The following is a 7,500-nucleotide window of genomic DNA, read 5'->3' on the forward strand; positions in this document are numbered from 1 at the left end:
TCATTTGCATACCTGATAGCATCATTTAGTAAATCATTAGATCGAACTTGAATCATCCATGAACTGACCTTTGCATGCATCCAACTATCATATTGTTAAAACTGGACATAGGTATCACATAATTGAAACCAAACATACATGTTCGCATAGCTTTAGCAATGATGATACTAGTGCGTCTGAAGTGGTTCATGTTGTTTGCATCTAAATGATTCACACTGTTTGCATATAGTTAGACAAAATCGGTTTCCATTTAAAATTTAGTATATTTGCTTTATTCGAAATTATAAACCAAGTTTTAAACCGATTTTGAAAATCTACTTTGGTTTACAAATATCTTGATGCATATAAATATTTCTGAAATAAATGCATAATAACCATCATTAAATAAATCATCAATCCCCTTGGCATATAAATTCAAATCCTGAATTATATTATGAATCCTTACTCCTTTATGGATATTTGATTCAGATGTCGAAAATCAACAACCTTGAATATGCTTCCCTCAATCTCTCCGGAGATAATTACCTCCAATGGGAGCTTGATACCAAAATCCTCTTAAGGTCCAGAAACCTTGGTGATACTATCACTGAAGGCACTGAGCCATCAGACAAGGATAATTACAAGGCAATTGTTGTCATTCGCCATCACCTTGCTGAAGGTCTCAAGGACCAGTATCTCACAATTGAGAATCCTCTGGAACTTTGGACAGAGTTGAAAACCAGATTTAATCATCAGAAAACTGTGATATTGCCAAAAGCCCTTTATGATTGGAGAAACCTGAGAATCCAAGACTATAAGTCTGTGGAAGAGTATAACTCGGCTTTGTTCAAAATAGTCTCAAAGTTGAAACTTTGTGGTGAGACTATTACTGATGCTGATATGTTGGAGAAAACATTCTCCACATTCCACACCAGCAATGTTGTGCTTCAGCAACAGTACCGAGAGAAAGGTTTCTCCACTTATGCTGCCTTAATCTCTTGTTTGTTGCTAGCTGAGCAAAACAATGAGTTGCTCATGATGAACAGTGAGCTAAGGCCTCCTGGTGCTAAAGCATTGCCTGAGGCACATGCGGCCGTAGAGCCAAAAGATGAGACTCCAAGAGAGTCATACCGTGGTCGCATGAGAGGCCGTGGTAGATGGCAAGGTCGTAACCGTGGGTTTCAACCACGTGGCCGTGGATTTCAACCACGAGACCATCTTGGTCGCAGCCGAGGCCGAGGCTATAGCCGAGGTCATCAAGCTAACCGTGGGTATAAGTCCGACTTCAAAACCCATGGCTCGAGCTCGACCAAATCTGCTTGCTATCGTTGTGGGATGACCAATCATTGGGCTAATAAATGCAAAACTCCCCAACACCTTGTTAAGCTCTACCAGGAGAGCATAAAGGGCAAGAACTCTGAGGCAAATTTGGTCCATTATGATGATGAGAATGATCTGGACCATGAGGATGATCAAGCCCATGACAAAGATGATCATGAGGACTTTGAGACTTCAGACCTCCTTACAAGTGGCTGAATATGAAGATTTCGATATCATATTGCTTTTGTCTTTGCATTTTGAATTCTTGATTTGGCTTTATGTCTTGCGTTCTATGACTTCGGCAATTCTATTTATGAAATAAAGTTTTTACTTTATATATGCCTTAACAAAGCCATTAAAACATACTTTAAACCTTAAAGTAATATCTAAGGTGTTGACTCTTGTCTATTTTCAGAAATGAAAGAAGACAAGAACCAGCTAGTAGTGGATAGTGGATCAAGTCACACTATATTAAAAGACAAAAGATATTTTGTTAACCTCATTTTAAAGAGTGCCAAAATCAATACTATAGCAGACCGGCAGCCTTATTGAAGGCCATGGCCCGGCTCACTTAGTGATGCCTAAAGGCACGCATTTAGAAATTTCTAATGCATTATATTCTCCTAAATCAAAGAGAAATCTGTTAAGTTTCAAAGACATTCGCATGAATGATCTACATGTTGAAACTAGGGGCGAGGGAAAGAAAGAATTCCTCTTGATTTATGAAAATGCCCAAGGCCATAAGAAAGTCCTAGAGACTATCCCTGCTATATCAATAGGCCTCTATTGTGCCAATATAAAATCGAGTGAGGCTAACACTTCAATTCCTAATGAGTTCAGAGAAGCCTTTAAACAATGGCATGAAAGGCTTGGCCATCCTGGCAGATCCATGATGCGCAAAATAATCTCGAGCTCAACTGGCCATTCCTTGAAAGATAGGATAACTATCCCTATGAGCATTACATGTATTCCATGCTCACAAGGAAATTAATAATAAGGCCATCACCTGGAAAGGTGAGTAAGGAAACATTAAACTTTCTGGAAAGAATACATGGTGATATATGTGGACCAATACACCCACCTTGTGGGACATTTCGATATTTTATGGTCCTCATTGACGCATCGACCAGATGGTCGCATGTTTGTCTATTATCATCTAGAAACTTAGCATTGGCAAGACTATTGGCACAGATCATAAGACTGCGAGCCCATTTTCCAGATTTTCCACTAAAGACTATACGTCTTGACAATGCAAGTGAATTCAGTTCCCAAGCTTTTAATGATTACTGTATGTCCATGGGGGTAAGTGTGGAACACTCCGTGGCACATGTACATACACAGAACGGATTGGCCGAATCCTTCATTAAAAGAATCCAGTTGATTGCTCGACCATTACTCATGAGGTCGAAGCTACCAGTATCAGCTTGGGGACATGCGGTATTACATGCTGCTGAATTAATACGCATAAGGCCATCCAGTGAACATAAATATTCTCCATCCCAATTACTCTCGGGTCATGAGCCAGACGTATCCCATATCAAAACATTTGGATGTTCTGTGTACGTCCCTATTGCACCACCACAGAAAAAAAATGGGACCTCAAAGGAGGATGGGAATATATGTTGGTTTTGATTCTCCAACCATTATTAAATATCTTGAGCCTACTACTGGAGATTTATTTAAGGCCAGATATGCTGATTGTCATTTTGATGAATCAGAGTACCCAACATTAGGGGGAGAAAATAACAAGCTGGGCAAAGAAATTGTATGGAATCAAACATCCTTATCATGGCAAGATCCTCGGACTCAATCATGTGATTTAGAAGTCCAGAAAATAATTCATATGCAAAAGCTAGCTAATCAATTGCCTGATTCCTTTGCTGACCCGAAAAGAGTGACTAAGTCCTATATACCAGCTTGTAATGCACCAATAAGTATTGATGTCCAAGATGGACACAATCAAGTGGCTACAGAGTCTAAAGCACGTCTTAAGCGTGGTAGACCAATTGGTTCCAAAGATAAAAGACCTCGGAAACTAAAGAAAGGTGCAAAAGAAACCGAGGTCATAGATTGTCCAGACAAGGCCGAAATGGCCATGCCTAAGGTACCAACCAATGAGACTCGGGACGCCGAGCCTCATGGTACTGAAGGTGCTAATGATGAGATCTCAATTAATTATTTAATGTCTGGGACAAGATGGAACCGGAAAGATGTCGACATCAATGATATATTTGCATACCAAGTAGCCCTTGATGTGATGGACTTAGATGAGGATCATGAACCCACGTCTATACTAGAGTGCACTCAAAGATCAGATTGGCTCAAATGGAAAGAAGCCATAAACGTGGAGTTAGAATCATTTAAGAAAAGGAATGTCTTTGGATCGATTATCCGGACACCTTATAATGTTAAACCAGTGGGATATAAGTGGGTATTTGTGAGGAAGAGAAATGAACATGGTGAAATTGTAAGATACAAAGCACGGCTTGTAGCACAAGGATTCTCACAAATACCAGGCATCGATTATGAGGAGACATACTCCCCCCTGTGGTGGATGCAACTACATTTCGATTTTTAATAAGTCTGGCCATCAAAGAAAATTTGGATATGCGGTTAATGGATGTTGTAACCGCATACCTTTATGGTCCACTGGATAATGAAATATATATGAGATTACCAGAGGGTGTTGAGCTTAAAGCTAATAAAGGTTCTCGAGAAGAACACTGCATAAGGCTGAACAAATCCTTATATGGACTTAAGCAAAGTGGTCGAATGTGGTATAATCGCTTAAGCGAATACCTTGCCAAAGTTGGCTATAAGAACGACCCTATCAGTCCATGTATCTTTATAAAGAAGTTTGCAAACAAAGGATTTGTTATCATAGCAGTGTATGTTGATGATTTGAACATCATTGGAACCCCTGGGGAAATCGCCCAAACAGTTGAATATCTCAAGAAAGAGTTTGAAATGAAAGACCTAGGTAAAACTAAAGTCTGTTTGGGGTTACAACTTGAGTACATAAAAGGAGGAATCCTTGTGCATCAAAAGGCATATACAGAAAAGTACTCAAGAGATTTAACATGGACCAGGCTCACCCATTGACCAGCCCAATGGTCGTGAGGTCCCTTGGAGTGGACACTGACCCATTCCGTCCTAAGGAGGATGATGAGAATGTCCTGGGTCCTGAAGTGCCTTACCTCAGTGCCATAGGAGCGTTACTGTATTTGGCTAGCCACACTAGACCAGATATATGTTTTGCCGTGAGTCTCCTAGCCCGTTTTAGTTCATGTCCGACCCAAAGGCACTGGAATGGAATTAAACATATCCTACGTTACCTTCAAGGAACTAAGGATTTGGGTCTATTTTATACCAATGAAACCAAAGATGGTTTAGTAGGCTTTGCTGATGCAGGCTACTTATCTGATCCACACCATGCTCGGTCCCAAACCGGTTATGTGTTCACTCATGGTGGTACTGCAATATCATGGCGTTCCATGAAACAAACTATAGCAGCCACATCATCTAATCACTCAGAAATCTTAGCCATGCATGAGGCAAGTCGTGAGTGTGTATGGTTGAGGTCTATGACCCAACACATCCGATCAGATAGTGGAATGGTCGAGGACAATGGTCCGACCATCATATATGAGGATAATGCAGCCTGCATTGCTCAACTCAAAGATGGGTATATCAAAGGTGACCGAACCAAACATGTACTACCCAAGTTCTTCTTCACACATGAGTTGCAGAAAGCCAAGGAGGTCAACGTCACTCAAATCCGGTCAAGTGAGAACTCAGCCGACCTCTTCACCAAGTCACTTCCCACCAGCACATTCAGGAAGCTCACGCAGCAGATTGGCATGCGAAGACTCAAGGACCTTCAGTGATGTCCAAATCAGGGGGAGTAATGTGTGTTGTACTCTTTTTTCCTTTCCTTGGTTTCCCTTTTTACCACATTGGGTTTTGGGTTTTCCGGGAGAGGTTTTAATGAGGCAACGTTAGCACATTACAAGCCCGATATGGTTATGGCATCCAAGGGGGTGTTATAAATCCATGAATGGATATGTGGATTGCCATTAACCATCAAGGAGGTTTACATCCGACCAGACTATCCGGTCCGTCTACATCCGTCTCCGGTCCGTCTACATCCGTCCGAGACTAGTCAAGATGAAGACTCATTCAACCGGAGCATTTATGAGCTTTGACCAAGTCTATCTTTGTGGTCAATATGTATTAAATGTGTAGATTCTCTCCTTGCTGTAAACCCTAATGAACCTCACTATATATTGATAGTGTGAGCTAATGAGAAAGACACAACTTTCACAGCAACACTTCTCTCATATTTCTAACAATATTTAAGTGTTGCGTTAAAAAGCTCGTATTGAACCTTGGGATGGGTCGCCCGGTCCGCCTTCGGTAGCACCGTTCGCTTGTCTCTTCTGTCGGCGATCGCTCCTGGCCCTTAACTAACTGGCCGGGTCGTGCCTCCGGCGCTGTTACTTTGAATAAATTAGAGTGCTTCAAAGCAAGCTACGCTCTGTATAACATTTAGCATGGATAACATCATGGATTTTGATCCTATTGTGTTGGCCTTCGGGATCTGATTACTGATTAACATGGACAGTCGGTGTTGATAACCCCGCCCTTTGGGATAAAATGGTCGGAGAGAAAAGTCATAATCCAGAGCCGAGCTTTTGGGAATCAAAGCAATTGAAGGAATGTAAGTTTTGATCACTTAGACTTAACATGGATCGAGGAAAATAGAAGATTGGTCGAGAATCAACTTTCTGGTTGAGTCGCGGGCAATACAGATCGATCGGGAAATTTTGAAGTACGAGAAGGTCGAAGAATGAATCGTGAGTGAAGCATGAGTTGAGATAAGCTGCTCTACATTGTTAGAAATGTCTTAGATTGATTAGACGGCAGTTTTGGAAGAATCACATTTTTGAAGCACGACGGTTTAGAAGCTCGACGTTTTTGAAGATTGACGTTTCTTCATCGCGAAGTTTTCTCGGAATATCTTCGTATCAGTAAAAATATTATTCTGAAGATATTATAAGTCGGAAGCAGGACGGGAATTAAGCAGGACGGGAAAGCACGACTGGATTGAAGCACGACGGGAAAACCCGAAGTTGGGCAAAACCCTAATTTCGGTATTACGAAATTCTTTGAGGAAGCCGGAGGCTCGGGAAATATTTTTAAAGGATATCAAACATCATCTGTAGTTTATTAAAAATATTCAGAGAATCAGAATGGGAGCGGAAAAATATTCGGGATTGATCGCGGGTCAGAATTCACAAGAAGGGTCGAAATCGCGCAAAGGAACCGAGAAGCTCGAGGTGGCTTGATCAGAAGGGATAAGAACGTGGTGGCAACTGTCTAACCAGCTGAGTGTCAAGAGAAGCTCGAGGTGTCACCGTGCATGGAAGCTGCACATGCAGCTTGACATGTAGAAGCACGAGGTGGATCGCCAAGCACGAGATGTCGCGACGCATGGAACCGAAGCATGCTGATCGACATGTGTGAGGATGTGTGGCGCCTTGCATGAGCTCCAGTCATGCAGCCTGACATCTGGGAGGAGTGGTGGCGTCCTGCATGTGTCCTGGACATGCAGCCAGCCATGTGGAGCACGAGGTGTCGCCGTGCATGCGTCCGGAGCCATGCGGAGCGACACACGGGCTGCCACCAACCTGAAGCTGATTGGCTGGTGTCTCCTATATAAAGACCACGACCCTTCTCATTTCATTCATCCATACCTTTCAAAAGCAGTTAAAAAAGTGGGTAGAGAGAGAGAAAGAAGTAAAAAGAAAGTAAGAGGTTCTGAGCTATTTCGAGAGTTTTAGAGAGTTTTCGAGATCAGTTTCTCTACTGATTTCAAGTCAGCGCCTAGGGAAGGTTCTGGCCAACTGAAGATCAACCAATGAAGATCAATTCAGATGGGAAGCAAGTCAACGTGGTTAGAGAGAGAGAGAGAAAGAAAGTGTAGCTGAGTTCTGAAGACCGATACTCCACCGAGAAGGCCAGTTCCGTCCAATCGGCGATTCTCTACGATTGTGACGCGGAAGCTCTGTCCAATTCAATCCGTCCAAGCCAGTCATATTCTCCTACAATCAAGTGGAGGTGCTGTCCAAGATTAGTTCAGTTCCATGGGTTCAGATCAGTCGAAGTTCTCCTCGATACTCCGCCGAAATGTCCGAAGAA

The sequence above is a fragment of the Brassica napus genome, unplaced genomic scaffold, assembly GCF_020379485.1.
Source record: "Brassica napus cultivar Da-Ae unplaced genomic scaffold, Da-Ae ScsIHWf_709;HRSCAF=1031, whole genome shotgun sequence".
Classification (NCBI taxonomy): domain Eukaryota; kingdom Viridiplantae; phylum Streptophyta; class Magnoliopsida; order Brassicales; family Brassicaceae; genus Brassica; species Brassica napus.